At 41.5% G+C, this 16,223-nt stretch overlaps 1 long non-coding RNA gene across 2 annotated transcripts; it reads right to left on the reverse strand.

Annotated features, from left to right (window-relative positions):
• Positions 1-1,040: 1,040 nt before the first annotated feature.
• Positions 1,041-14,997, reverse strand: LOC134346704 (uncharacterized). Of its 2 annotated transcripts, none has more exons than XR_010017998.1 (6): positions 11,946-14,997; positions 11,505-11,585; positions 3,981-4,103; positions 3,809-3,892; positions 2,882-2,980; positions 1,041-2,173 (listed from the first exon to the last, which is right to left on the reverse strand). It is a non-coding gene; the product is annotated as an uncharacterized LOC134346704 (long non-coding RNA). The 2 variants fall into 2 exon arrangements; XR_010017997.1 differs by lacking the exon at positions 1,041-2,173 and adding an exon at positions 2,418-2,546.
• Between the last annotated feature and the right edge of the window lie 1,226 nt (positions 14,998-16,223).

A 16,223-nucleotide genomic window follows, 5' to 3' on the forward strand; every position in this document is an offset into this window, starting at 1 on the left:
TCAAAATATGCCAATGGCGCCTGGACATGATGTATAATTTCTGTCTACTGCCTCTTCACACAGGCTTCAGTCCAGTCGTGTACGTCCTTTCTAAGGCCATGCCACACAAACTTTAGTGCAACCAGTTTCTGTGAGGGCTTCCAGCCCAGATATGAGAGGCCATTGATGGAGTCAAAAATAGTCAGCCTCCAGTTTGTGAGCACTATGGGGCAAGGGTGATTGGTTGAAACATCACACAGGAGAGAAACCCCAGCTTCTCCAAAAGTAATGTCAGCCAACCGCTGGCCTGCGACCGCTGTTCAGTAAGCCTGAATCTACTGGTCAGTTGCCATGCTGGCATGGTTGATGCTGCAATGCAGTCGGCACTGTCTGGCATTCGTACCAAAGTGAGCGTGGTTAAAAACACAGTCCCGATGTCATCTGTTTCACAGCCGTAGGCATCCTTATGTTGGGGGCCTTGCTGACTGGGCTTATATGAGGTGGAGAGTGGAGGAAGAATGATGCACTGTTGCCTGGCTCAGAGTCATCTATCAGCCTTATCAGCAACTTCCCCATAGTCCATCATGGGTGCATTATGGAGGGCTATGCAAGCTCGACCTGGCATTTGCTGCATGAAGAGTTCTTTAAAACTAAAACAAGGATAGTGATTTCCCAGAAGAGACAGCATTAGCTCTGAAATCACTGAGGCCGGGCAAGGAGAGCAGCTGTTCGGGGTGCTGAGAGTCTGACAGTCCAAAAGTCTGTAAAAGGTGAGTTTTTAGTGATCAGTATTTATCATGTTTAGGCGGGTGTTGTAGTAGACTCACCACTCTCGCAGCCGTGGAACTGCTGAGTGACGCTACCACATAGAAATATTTGGTGTTGTCACTGGAGATTTCTCACAGCGCAAATTGGGCCTTGGCTTGCACATACCAAGTAATGGCATTTTGCTCCCAAAACTCCAACTGACATGTTCAATATGTTACGTACCCTGTTACTGGGTTGCCAAACCAGCAGAAATGGACCACTTAGTTGGAGTCTGGATTACTGGAACTAAGAAAGTTTTATTAAAGAAATAAGTAACACAGCACTCTAATCGTAAGGATATGAATGCAACAGATTAGCAATGATAAAACACACATGTACACAGAACTAGGGTAATAGGAATCAAACAAGCTCTATCGCAGTCTAGGGGTAAAATGATCAGTCTCAAGTGACTCAGACTTCAGTTCAGCCTAGGACAGTTCGCAGTAATCGCTGTTGTGCCGTTGGGGAGAGAGGGAGGGAGATATGCAAATTCTGATTCAAACAGACCTTTGTTCTTCGCAGTTAGCTTTCGGGCGAACCCTTTTTATGTCTTCTGTGGTCACCGACTGTGACCCCTCCGTTCCTGATACGACCGTTCTTCTGCAGTGAACCCGGCACCCAGGCAAGGGCGGACACACACACCAGGTTCCCGCCAATCGTACCTCTTCACCCTATGCGTCTATGGTCGGTCCCGCGACCAGACCTCCAAACTCTCACCAACTTGTGGGGGCGCACCGCTTTTCCAGGGTCTTGTTATCTCGTGATCTCGTGGTGTGTCGTGCCTTAGCGAACCTGTTCTTTTTATCCCCCTGCTGGGGTATCGCCTGTCCATCAAACTTCAAACAGTTCAGGTTCAAAGCAACCGGTCTGTCAATACTCTTAATTGTGTTTCTTTTCCGTTACCTCTCTCTCCTCTCTCATTAACATTTTGAACGCTTCTCCATTTGTCTCCCTTATCTCTCTCATCAGTATCAATCTTCTGATAACTTTGTTTTTCGTCACAAATACCTCTGGAATCATCCAAGAGCATCGGGATCACCAATGTCAGTTTTCAGAAATAAAACAGTGGAGGAAATTTATGCTTAGAAAAATATGTAGCAAACCATTTATTCAACATCGAGGAACTGAATAGAAAGCACACTAAAGGCCCTCTATATAATTACCTCATCATGTCAGACAAACCTCTTAAAGTAAATCCCAACCCAATGTTCGTGGTTGTGAATCCTGTACATTTCCAACAATTACATTACCCTACAATTGCTGTACTGTCTGTGCTTCAGCAAGACTTCCAAATTCCAGTACCGTTCCTTCATGTGTACTGCATAGACATTTGGTATTGAAGGGTGGACATTGCTGTTGTGTAACTGCACAGCGTTCAAGATCAACACTGAAGAATCAATAAAAAGACATCATTGTTATGCATCAGGCTGGCAACCCAAAGCAAACTTTTCAGCTTGTATTGTGGGTGATATTTCAATTGATTTGAATTATGAATTGAAAGAACAAATACAGGTGATTCCAAAAAACACGGTGCATGATCGGGAAATTTCATGATGATTTTCATGATCAGCAGGCCAAAATCCATCAGATACACCCAAAAGTATTCAGGAAGCAAAATCTTTGTGACCAGTGTAACTGCTGCTCTTGTCACACCCTGAACAACAAACGCATAAAAAAAAAGCAACCACACAAATTGGGTAGCGGCTCTTCTTTCAGTGCATCAACTTCATGCAAATCACGGCATCTTTCAAATCGAGGCACTACAACAAACAGAGGAGTTATTGTTATGTGCCGTGATCAAATGATTATGCTCATATCGCAGCAGCAGGAAAACGGATGGCAAACAGAGACAGATGCCACAAAATGGACAAGACAGACAAAACAGAGGAGGTAATGAGATGAGTCTAAATTTACAACCATCCTCACAAGTAGATACATACTGGATGGAATTAAAATTACAGTGAAGAAAATTCAAACAAATCATCAAGTTCTGGTGAAACAACCATTTCTCAGCTTTCTGTTAAAGGAGTTCAGCAGAGGTGAAACCTCTTCTTCCTCATACAAAATGACAATGATTATAAGATTTAATACTTACAGCGATACGTTGCAAGGAACACAGAGATGACAGTGACACCGCTGACCATCAACGCAGTAGGTACAGTTCATGTATAAATGCTGGTGTGACAACTTTGTTCTGTAAATGTATAACATCGAATACACTGAGTTCACAATGGACATCTCACATGGGAAAATATAAAAACCTGCATTAATATGGCTTTTTACTGTGTAAACCATTCCAGAGAATTTCTCAGGAGCATTATCAAACAAAACTTGATGCTGAATTATCTAAAAGAATATAAAAGTCTGCAGAGAAACAAACATTCTGTTGGATGGTTGATGAACATCTGTAGGGGAAAGGAACTGTCAACTTTTCTGCTTGAAACTGTGCATCAGGACTAAAGAGATACTGAGTATAAAGGAGAGAGGGGGAAGAAGTGAGACAGGAGCCATTTGGTGATTGATGCACCAAGGAGGGGTGAAACATGAAAGGCAGATTGAGCAGAGTGGGGGGAGGGAAAGAGAGGGATGGCATTGGCAGTCAGATGAATGATAGACGGAAACAGACAGAAAATGAAGAGGCAGGTGTAGCCAGGTGGTGGGGCAGGAGGGTAAATGTGAAGACATAGAGGAGGGAAATAAGCTTTAACACAAATGCAACCAGTGCTGGAAAATAAGCAAGGAAGGGGATAATGGCAGCCATTAGGGGAGAGGGGATGAGCAGGTGGACACAAAGACTGATGGGGAAAACAGTGGTGCTTGATGATCAACATGTCCTTGATGGGCAGAAGGTCTTGTTCCATGCTCTCTCTCTCCCTGTGACTCCAGCAGGATAATTAGTCTGGAAATAGCACTGCTGTGAGCTGGAATTGACTTTATGGACAGAATAGCCTTCTGCGTCGCAAAGATATATGGAATTACTTTATGTACAATACCAAGTAAGCAAACATTGCTGTAAACTTACTGCTTTGCTGAATCTCCTCCATCAAAATAGTGACCAAAATGAGGATCACAATCGTATCATTCAAGCAAGTGGAAGGATGAGAATCTATGAAATAGAAATGATAATTGGTTTGGAATATATGGTTTTATCTTTAAATCTTTAAACTTTATTAAATAGGCAAATTGCTCCATACCTTTCTTTTCTTGGAATTCCTCAGTAAACAAGCAGCTGGACTTCTGAATGGCAACAGATGCAACAATGGCCATAAGATGAACACCCACCATGCATAATGCAACAGTGGGGATGAAGTTGGCACCTGGACAGCAAAGATTTAACAATATTGGCTGGTTATTCCTCTGGGAAATTAAACTGATGAGCAGCACCAAGAGAAGTCACAAGCACAGGATTACACATTTTATAGACGCCTTCTAGGAATATTGGTGACTGATTTTGTTCTCTTTGACATTTTGCCCCATGCTTCACAGCAGGTAAATCTTGTTCACAATAGGCACTACAAACCTAATCCATCTACTCTCAATAAGACCAGAAGACATAGGAGCAAAAATTAGGCTATTCGGCCAATTGAGTCTGCTCCGCCATTCCTTCATGGATGAATTATTATCCTTCTCTATCCTATTCTCCTGCCTTATTTCCATAACCTCTGATGCCCTGACTAATCAAGACCCTATCAAACCCCACTGTAATTATACTCAATGACTTGGCCTCCACAGCAATCTGTGGCAATGAATTCCACAGATTCACCACTATCTGGCTAAAGAAATTCCTCCTCATTCTGTTCTAAATGGACGTCCCTCTATTCAGAAGATGTACCCCCCAGACTCTATGTGGGTCTCTCAATAATTGCTAAGTTTCAATGAGACTCCCTTCATGCTTCTAAACTCCAGTGAGTACAGGCCCAAAGCAATCAAACGCTCCTCACAAGTTAACCTTTTCATTCCCAGAATATTTCTCACGAACCTCTCTTGGATCCTCTCCAATGCCAGAATATCTTTTCATAGACAAGAGGAACAAAACTGCTCTCAATACTCCGAGTGTGGTCTGACTGATGCCAGACAAGCCTTAGCATTACACCCTTGCTTTTATATTCCAGTGCATTTGGAATGAATGCTAACATCACATTTGCCTTCCTTACCACCAACTCAACCTGCAAGCTGACCATTAGGGAGTCCTGCACAAGTCCCTTTGCACCTCTGAATTTTGAATTTTCTCCCCATTTAGAAAATAGTCTACACCTTTATTCATTTTACAAAATTGCATGACCTACACTTCCCTGGACTATATTCCATCTGCACTTCTTTTCCCATTCACACAATCTGCTAAAGTCCACCTGCAGACTCCCTGCTTCCTCAATACTACCTGCCCCCACCCCAGATATCTTTGTATTGTCCGCAAACCTGGCCAGAAAGCCATCGATTCTGTCATCCAAGTCATTGATATATAATGTGAAAAGCAGTCCAAATACTGAACCCTGCAAAATGACACTAACCACCGGCAGCCAACCAGAAAAAGCCCTCTTTATTCCCACTCTCTGCCTCCTGCCAGTCAGCCAAACTTCTATATATGCTTGTATCTTTTCTGAAACATCATGTTATGCAGCTGCATGTGCAGGATCTTGACAAAGGCCTTCTGAAAATCTACTAGCTCATCTTTGTCTACCCTTCTTGTTGTTGCCTCAAAGATTTTGAGAGGCAAGACCTCCAATTGAGGAAACCACGCTGTCTTTGGCCAATTTTATCACGTGCCACCAAGTACCCCAAATCTTCATCCTTAATAATGGACTCCAACATCTTCCCAACAACTGAAGTCAGGCTAACTGTCTTCTATTTTTTTTTCTCTGCCTCCCTCCCTCCCTCCTTAAAAGAGTTGAAGAACATTTTCAAATTTCCAGTCCTCTGGAACTATTCTTGAAAGATCATTACAAATGCCCCCACAATCACTTCTGCTACCTCTTACAGGACATTGGGGTCTATCTGGTCCAGGTCACTCGTCCTCCTTCAGGTTTTTTATCTTTGCAAGCACCTCCAGCTTAGTAATAGCAACTACACTCACTTCTGCCTCCTAACATACTTGAATTTCTGGCATACTGCTAGAAGACTGACAAAATGCTTATTTAGTTGATCTCCCATTACTACATCTCCAGCATAATCTATGAGTGGTCAGATATCTACTCTCACATCTCTTTTACTTTTTATATATCTGAAAAAAAAACTTTTAATATCTTCTTTTGTACCAGTGGCTAGCTTACCTTCCTTTTCCATCTTTTCTCTCCTTATGGCTTTGTTTAGTTGCCTCTGTTGATTTTTAAAAGCTTCTCAATCGCCTAACGTCCATCTAAACTTTGCTACATTATATGCCCTCTTTTCTTTTTATACTACGCCTGACTTCCATTGTCAGCCACAGTTGCCCCATCCTCCCTTTAGAATACTTCTTCATCTTTTGGATACATCTATCCTGCACCTTCCGAATTGCTCCCAGAAACTCCAGCCATTGCTGTTCTGTCATCATCCCTGCTTGTGTCCCCTTCCAATCAACTTTAGCCATCTCCTCTCTCTCATGCCTCTGTAATTCCATTCACTCTAATACTGAAAGGTCTGATTTTATCTCCTCCCTCTCAAACTGTAGCATAAATTTTACCAAAATGGAACATGTGCCTTCAACTTACACTCACATAACCTGCTCACAAAGGCCCAGTTTAGGTTTTTATCAGAATTATTTGCTTTCAGATCTCATCATGGCCTTCAGATCTCGACATTGACAAGAGAGATGAATGCCGGAGGCCTGCTCTTGACATCAAGGCACCTTTGATGAGGCCCTTGCAAAACTGAAGTCCAGAAGAATCAAGGGTAAAGTATATCTCCACTGCTTGGGGTCATAGGTCACACAAAGATAGATGGATGTATTTGCTCAAAGTCAATCATTCCTGGTTTAGGACGTCGTCTCAGGAGTTTGTCAGAGTGGTATCAGACATCAGAAGATTTGAAATTAGCATGTTCACTTAATTTTGTAACTCCTCAGAACATCATGCAGCTCATGCCTGTATACACAAATACAGAGTGATGTGGCAAATCACATTTGCACAAGACAAGAATCAGGCAAAAACCATCTCCACAAAGAGAGTCTAAGAGCACTGGAATGTCAATGTTTGGGGAACTGGTGATAGTTTTTTCAGCTTTTGTCCGTCACCAGCAATGATAGCTTAAAATGTTTCAGTGCAGCAGCCACACAAATACTGTTGCTGCAAGAACAGGGCAAAGGCTGAGAATTCTGAAATGAGTTTACCTACAATGCACAAGTTGTGAATATGGTGGAATACTGTTCATTTGTCCGGTTGAGTGACAATCAATACAGCACAAAGCAGTTGATACCCATCCACCATTGGAAACATTTGCGGCTCCCACCAATGATTCTTGGTGCAATGTGTATGACATAAGAATTGGCTGTGGCTATTCTTACTCCACTAGCAACCTGCAAATCTGCAACCTCTGACTCCAGTGACCACAAGTACATGGACACACTCCTACTTCCAGATGCCCTCCAAGTCATTCATCATCCTGAATGATGTTCTCATCCACTCATAGTGTGACGGCCACACTGAAGATGACACCAGCATCACGGACATGACACAAGCTAGAAATGGACTGAATGTCAGAACATTGAAAAAGATTCAGGAGCTGACTCACACCAGTACAGGAGTGAGATGTTGGAATTCCCCACCCAGTCAGTATTGTTCAAAATCCTTAAATTCAAGGTACATTTATTATAAAATTATGTATAACATATATAGCCTGGAGATTTATCTTCGTGTACGCTGCCACAAAACAAAACCTTAATAGAATCCATGAAAAAGCCCAGAACAGGGACCATCAAACATCCAATGTGCGGAAAAAATAACAAATCATGCAAACAATATAAAGAGTAAACAAATAACATGTGGCAAATTAACCACAGCCCTGAAAGTGAGACCACAGCCACCGGGCAGTTCATCGCTGAGGCGAGTGCAGGGGGTCAAGACTCCGGCACCTCACACCCAAGGATAGTAGTGAGAAGAGAGGGAGACAGGTCAGGTGCTGACAGATGGAACCACAACACCATAAGATATAGGAGCAGAATGAGGCCATTTGGCCCATCGAGTCTGCTCTGCCATTTCATCACGGCTGATCCAATGTTCCACTCAGCCCCAGTCTCCTGCCTTCTCCCTGTATTCCTTCACGTCCTGAGCAATCAAGAATGCAACCTCTGCCTTAAATTTACACATAGACTTGACCTCCACAGCTGCATATGCCAAAGACTTTCATAGATTCTCCACTCTCCGCCTAAAGTAATTCATCCTTGTCTCCGTTCTGAAAAGGATGCCCCTCTATTCTGAGGCTGTGTCCTCTGGTCCTACACTCTCCCACCATAGGAAACATCCTCTCCACATCCACTCTATTAAGGCATTTCACTATCTGATAGGTTTCAATGAGGTCACCCCTCATTCATCTGAATTCCTGCAATTATGAGCCCAGCACCATCAAAAGCTCTTCATACGCCAAGTCATTCATTCCTGGAATCATTTCTGTGAACCTCCTTTGAACACTCCCCAGTTTCCACACATCCTTTCTTAGATAAGGGGCCCAACACTGCTCACAATACTCCAAGTGAGACCTCACCAGTTCTTTATAAAGTCTCAACATTACATCCTTGATTTTATATTCTAGTCCTTGAAATAAATCCAAACATCACATTTGCCTTCCTCACCACAGACTCACCCTGCAAAGTAACCTTTAGGGATTCCTGCACAAGGATTCCCAAGTCCCTTTATACCTTTTTTTCTCTCCATTTGAGGGTGTTGTTGATAGTCTGGAATATTGTCAGAGGTTACAGTGGCACATCAATAGGATGTACATCTGGGCTGAGAAGTGGCAGATGGACTTCAACCCTGGTAAGTGTGAAGTGGTTCACTTTGGTAGGTCAAATTTGAAGACAGAATATCATATTAATGCTAGGCAGTATGGAGCATCTGAGAGATCTTGGGGTCCATATCCATAGGACACTCACATCTGCTGCACAGATTAACAGTGTTGTTAAGAAGGTGTATGGTGTGTTGGCATTAATCAACCAAGGGATTGAGTTCAAGAGCAGTGAGGTAATGTTACAGATATATAAGACCTTGGTCAGACTCCACTTGGAGTACTGTATTCAGTTCTGGTCACATCACTTCAGGAAGGATATGGATAATATGGAGAGAGTGCAGAGGAGATTCACGAGGATTTTGCCTGGATTGGAGGGCATCCCTTATGAGAATAGTTTGAGAGAGCTTTGCCTTTTCTCCTTGGGGTGACAGAGGATGAGAGGTGACCTGATAGAGGTGTATAAGTTGATGAGGGGCATTGGTTGTATGGATAGCCAGAGACTTTTTCCCAGGGCTGAAATGGCTAACACGAGGGGGAATAGTTTTAAGGTGCTTGGAAAAAGGTACCGAGGGGAGGTCAGAGGTAAGATTTTCCCACACAGAGAGTGGTAGGTCTGTGGAATTCACTGGCATTGGAATCCACTACTATTGTATCCAGCGGTGTTGGAAACAGATACAATAGGGTCTTTTAGGAGACTCTTAGATAGGTCCACGGAGCTTAAAAAACATAGCAGGCTATGTGCTAGGGAAATTCTAGGCAGTTTGTAGAGTAGGTTACATTGTCAGCAAAACATTGTGGGCCGAAGGGCCTGTAATGTGCTGTAGATTTCTATGTTCTATGTCAGTAAACAGTCAACACTTGTTCTACCAAAGAACATGACCATACACTTCCATACATGTTTAAAGCATGTATGTAAAAACAGAACCAGGTGATCTAGAGTGTGAAAGGGGGCGTCGAAATGGGCTCAGGTCAATGGATGGGGAGCATGGGAGCCGGAGCCCATGAATGGGTGACAGCACAGGAATTGGAACCCCTCTGAATGGAAAGGGAGCCTTGACACTCGAGCCCTAGTGGGTGGATGGGAAGATCAGTAACCTTCACCTGGTGAGCTAATAGCCAAACCATTGGGATTTCTGAATTAGATAGGGATCATTAGATCTTTATTGCAATCAGGATGTTTTGTGTGTACTCAAAGACATAATCATTCTATTGACTTTCTAATGGCAAATAATACATTGATCAAAGGAGCATTCACCTGTTATACATTAATACTTTTATGACTCTCACTACTTAAACACTTGCATAATATAGTGCCTATTTAGTGTGTGTATATATATATATATATATAAAATCTTTATTTATCTCCAATGTCTTCTTCTGTACTTGCTCAACCTTTCAGTATGTTTGCTGAGACTTCTACTAGCACCCATGATTCTGAGAATATCCGGTGAAGGGTTGTACAAACAGGATGCACCTGCTCTGTTACTGTTTCTCAGTCTCCTGATTTATGATCTTGCAAAAGAAGATCACCTGTCACTCGTAACCATAGAAGCTTGTTGAATCCGCAGTTTGATTTCATTTCCTTTCTTCTGACAGACTTTTATCTCCCTTGCTTCAAATAGGGTTGATTTCTTTTCCATCACACTTTGAGGCTGTTTACCTGTGGCCACAATTACTGTTGAGGTATTCGGGCAGATGGGGCTCATCAGCCATAGTTGGCCGCTCATTTAGGAGAAGGAAAATTCTGATCTCAAACCACTGCTGCCACTCATGGGGATGGAATCAGGAATGAACCCTGAGGGAAAAAATCCGGAGCAGGAGTTCCTAAGGTGGTCCGACATTGAGTCCAAAGCTGACTGGCAACTCCTACAATACTGTTGATACCAAACTGTATCAGCCTCTGCCATTCTTTGGGTTCATCAGATGCATGAAGAGAGAGTTGCTACATTGGCAGCAGCTTGCTCTCCATATCACACTGCCCAGGCTTGCATCTCTAGACAGCTAGACTGCAACATCTATGGTCGATCTTGCCCAACAGAGGCCTCACTCATTCCCTGTTGAAGCAAGATCCATTGCTGTGCATGTTTAGATTTCTCCTCACACCTGGCCTTCCACCATGGGCTTATGGGAGGAAACCAGAGGTCCTGGTGGAAATCTATGCAGTCCCAGGGAGATTGTACAATCAGAACTCAGGAAACACCAAGAGGTCAGGACTGAACCTGGGTCTCTGGAACTATGAGGTAGCAGTACCTATGTCAATCAGTGACTTTGTGGCTCTTTTTGAGCTGTGACCAAACTCTGAAGCAGACACTTTAGATTTCTCCTCCCTTGTGCCTTCAACACAAAACTCCACTTGAATAACTCATAAGCCAGTGAGATCGAGGACCGATTTCTACTTCAATTCTATTAGTTCACACAGGCTGCTCGTCCATAAATTTATCATTCCCATTTATATATTATTTCCAATCTTTAAACTTAATTTGCATCAAACACATAAACAGACACAATTTGAATTACATCCTCATTAACAGAAACTATTGGATGTGAATGGTGCTGCCTCATTTATATTATATTGCCACTCTTACCAAGTTCTCATACTTAAAATAGAAAGAGTATTGTCAGCACACGGACTGATCTCTTCCTGATCAATAGTGTCATAAAGTTTATATATAAATGGCTTTGGGTTGTGGGGCACACACACACAAATGCTAGTGGCCAAACAACTTTCACAACGTACAGGCAGATATTATTTCTAAACATCCTAGACATAATGAAGTGATAGGGTTTACGATTTGTGGACTTACCTTTAATCCCAATCCATGAGGCAAGTGCAACAAAGGTAGCAGCAAGAAATAGAACTCTGCAAATCATCAAGCTCAAAGACGCTGTGGAGATACAATATGAAAACAGTTCAAATCCACTGTCACCCAAGGGGACCTACTCGTTTCCTGTCTACTCTCTTGCTTTTAAAACATCTATGAAAGGTTTTGGGAATTTCTTTGATCTGTTGCTCAAAGGCCATTTAATGCCCCCCTTTTGCACTCATAATGGTTTTCTCAATAGCTCTCATAGTTCCTCTATAAACTGCAAATCTCATAATAACAATTTGATAACAACCTGATAAAATGCCTTCTTTTTCTGTCACCTATTCATTGCTGCCTTGAGCGCCAGAGGTATAATAGGCAGTAACTAACTTTGGTAATGGATACTGAAATCTCCCAACCTTTTCAACATTTGACACATACCTCACTTTGATTTCTTCTCCAAACACCACAGAAGCAATGATCCACCAAGACATAGCAAAGAAAATACCAGCCCTGAGATCAATGCAATAATAATTATAGAGTCTTCACTGGAAATACCTGCAATTAAAATATTTACATAATAAATTACACAGGACTGGCGAAAATGAACAATTTTCTATTATTTCTCTTTTTGGTTGTTCAATTCCTTTATCCTTGAGTAACTTAACTGATAATTTTGTACTTAAACATTCTTTGTGGATTTGGTTACAATTTAGAAAATTCTTTGGGTTATTTGGTTTTTCACTCTCTAGTCCCATTTTTTCTAATTATTTTTTAAACCTTCTGTGACTGATGTAGTTTTTAAAGCGTTGAATAGACTAGGTATTAAATGTTTTCAGGATCTGTTTGTTGGAGAGTCTTTCCTCATTTGATCAACTATCTCTTAAATATAATCTTCGTAAAGCTCTTTTTTTTAGACATTTACAAATTCGAGACTTCTTGCATTCTCAACTTTATACATTTCCTAAATGTCCAGATAAGAATTTAATAGATACAATTTTTACTTTGAAACCTTTTCATAATGGATAAACATTCCATTGGACAAAATTAAAAACCTCTGGGAACATGACCTACAGATTTCAATTGATGAGGAGACTTGGAATGAAATTTTTAAACTTGTTCACACCTCTCCGTTATGTGCACGTCACTCTCTTTTACAATTTAAAGTCATTCATAGAGCCTATATGACTAAAGATAAGCTCTCTCATTTTTACTCAGATTTTTCTCCATACTGTAATAGGTGTAATGTCGAAGAGGCCTCTCTAATTCAAACAACACACATCAAAGTTGCTGGTGAACGCAGCGTTGAATTTCCAGCATCTGCAGAATTCCTCGTGTTTGCCTCTCTAATTCCTATGTTTTGGTCCTGCCCGTGGCTTGATAAATTTTGGAAAGAAGTACTTCAAACTTTCTCAGAGCTTTTTAAAGTAAACTTTAAACCCAACCCTCTGACTGCTTTGTTTGGCATTGTTGGAGGAAATGATTTTACTCTTATGCTGAATGATTTACATATTTTGGATCTTATTTCTCTTTTAGCCAGAAGAATTTTGTTGCTTAAATGGAAAGATGCCGCTCCGCCTACTCATGCACATTGGTTGATTGATGTTATGTCATGTTTAAATCTAGAGAAGATTAGGTGTTCTATTTCAATACCCAGACAAGATTTCTTCACATCATGGGGACCTTTTTGAAACTACTTTCACAATTTTTGATTTGGTCAGCAATGATGATGGCTATTATATGTTTGAATGTACGACTATATGTCGAAGATTTTTCTTCTCTTTTCTTTTAACCAAACAGCTTTAATTTGTTTTCTTTCTCTCTTTTTTTATGGGGTTTATTTTGTTATTGGGTTTTGTTTTTGCTTTAGATTAGAATAAAATATACTTTTTCAATATTAAGGTTGATTTACAATACATAGTTATGGGGAAATTCAATCATGTTTCTGTTTCCATAATACCATAATGTATTTTGTATTCGTCTACGCAAGTAATTAATAAAAATATTGAAAAAGAAAAGAAAATATTTACATAATAAATTACACAGTACTGGCGAAAATATCTGAAAGTGCCCCAACATCAGTCACAACCCAACTGTCATGTTGAATTTCTTTAGGCAGTGGACATGCCATTCCTGCTTGGGTCTGGTTCTCAAGGTTTCATGATTGATTTTTCTTTTTTGCCCAGATGAATTGCTGTCAGAAACAGTTGCCATTCAAAGCAAGAATGGGTGGTGCACATGATATTCTGTAACACCTGCATTAATAATATTCCATGCACTTAGTTTCGCAGTGGGTTCAGTCAATAAATCTACAGATATTAAAAAAATAGCATCTACAAATTCCAATTATTCCGATAAGTTCCCAGATGATAGAATACCTTAAATGTGGTCACTCTTGCAATGTGGGACTTGCAATTAGAGCTCAGTAAAGTTCAATGTGAAAAAACAGAGAATCAACTTTGTGACTATTGGTTGAGTGATATATGTGCCTCCTGAAATGAGTGGACTGGTTATTATTATATCTCATCCACCCAAGCAGAACAGACAGGATCTCGACTAAGCATTCATTCTCAGAGAACACTTTGTTAGCCCTCCTGCAGGGTTTATCTGGGACTGTGTGCTGAAGGGACACTACAGATTCTCAGGGAACTATAAAATAGAACTGTGGGCATCTCCCCCATTGGGAGCAGGTCCCAAAGACTGGGAGCAAGTTGTCAGTTGATGGAAAGTGACTGAGAGTGACTCTTGAATCACACTGCAAATCTGGTGGGTAGGAAAGGCCCTTCCCCATGCTCTGTGAATCCATGAGTTAATTGGTTGGCAGCTGTGGACTGGCATGAGAAACATTTGGATCAGAAACAGACTGGAATTCAGAAACTGCAGTGTTTTAAAATCAATGACCACTTACCTCACTCAATCCATGTCACAGAACAGCCCAGACTCCAACAACCCCAGTAAAGGACTTCTCCTGATCCTTCCTCTTTCTGAGTGACAACTAATTAACGATCCTGTTTCCCAGCCAGAAGTTACCCTTCCTCACCCTGTCAAAGCCCTTTTTAAGTCACAGTAACAATTCCATTAAACCTGCTGTGTGCTCTCCTTGATACAGTGTAATATAAACAGGCTGCATTGCAAAGTTCACAAAGATCATAAAGTTTGCTCTCAAGAGGACATCTACATCCATAAATGAAACTTACCTGGGAGATTTAAGGTGTAATTTGGCTGGACAGAGCTGACAGGATTAGTAGCAACACAGGTGTATGTTCCACATTCACCTGTCAAGTCCGTCAAGATGACAAGGTTTCTATTTTGATTAATTAGCCAGTGACGCTGGGAGATTTCCCCTCCATTTCTCCATTTCTCAGCCATTCATATGTACGTCCTTTCTAAGGCCATGCCACACAAACTTCAGAGCAACTAGTTTCTGTGAGGCCCTCCAACCCAGATACGAGAGGGCATTTATGGAGTCAAAAATAGTCTGTCTCCAGTTTGCGAGCACTATGGGGCAAGGGTGATTGGTTGGAACATCACACAGGAGAGAAACCCCAGCTTCCCCAAACTTAATATCAGCCAACCACAGGCCTGCGACTGCTGTTTGGTAAGCCTGAGTCCCTTGATCACCTGCTGAGTGATGCTACCACATAGAGATATTTGGTGTTGTCGCCGGAGATTTCTCACAGCGCAAATTGGGCCTTGGCTTGCACATACCAAGCAAAGGCATTTTCCTCCCAAAACTCTAGCCAACATGTTCAATAACTTTGGAATCATCCGAGAGCATCGGGATCATCAATGTAGATTTTCATAAATAAAACAGTGGAGGAACTTAATGTTTAGAAAAATCCTCAGCAAATCATTTATTCAACATCAAAAAACTGAATACAAAGCACATTAAAGGTCCTCTATATAATTACCTCATCACGTCAGACAAACCTCTGAAAGTAAATCCCAACCCAATGTTCGTGGTTGTGAATCCTGTACATTTCCACCAATTACATTATCCTACAATTGCTGTACTGTCTGTGCTTCAGCAAGACTTCCAAATTCCAGTAGCGTTCCTTCATGTGTACTGCATAGACAATCGGTATTGAAGGGTGGACATTGCTGTTGTGTAACTGCACAGGGTTCAAGATTAACACTGAAGAATCAATAAAAAGACACCATTATTATGGGTCAGGCTGGCAACACAAAGCAAACTTTTCAGCTTGTATTGTGGGTGATATTTCAATTGATTTGAATTATGAATTGAAAGAACAAATACAGGTGATTCCAAAAAACACGGTGCATGATCGGGAAATTTCATGGCGACTTTCATGATCAGCAGCCCAAAATCCATCAGATACACCCAAAAGTATTCAGGAAGCAAAATCTTTGTGACCAGTGTAACTGCTGCTCTTGTCACACCCTGAAAAGCAAATGCATTAAAAAAGCAACCACACAAATTGTGCAGCGGCTCCTCTTTCAGTGATTGGCCTCTCACTGCCCTGGTCAGCTCACTACAGGAAGGATGTGGATACTATAGAGAGAGTGTGCAGGAAATTTACAAGGATGTTGCCTGGATTGGAGGGGGTACCTTATGAGAATAGGCTGAGTGAACTTGGCCTTATCTCCTTGGAGCGACGGAGCATGAGAGCTGACCTGATAGAGGTGTAGAAGATGATGAGAGGCATTGATTGTGTGGATGCTCAGAGGCTTTTTCCCAGGGCTGAAATGGCCAACACG

This window comes from Mobula hypostoma, chromosome 5 (genome assembly GCF_963921235.1).
Source record: "Mobula hypostoma chromosome 5, sMobHyp1.1, whole genome shotgun sequence".
NCBI lineage: Eukaryota > Metazoa > Chordata > Chondrichthyes > Myliobatiformes > Myliobatidae > Mobula > Mobula hypostoma.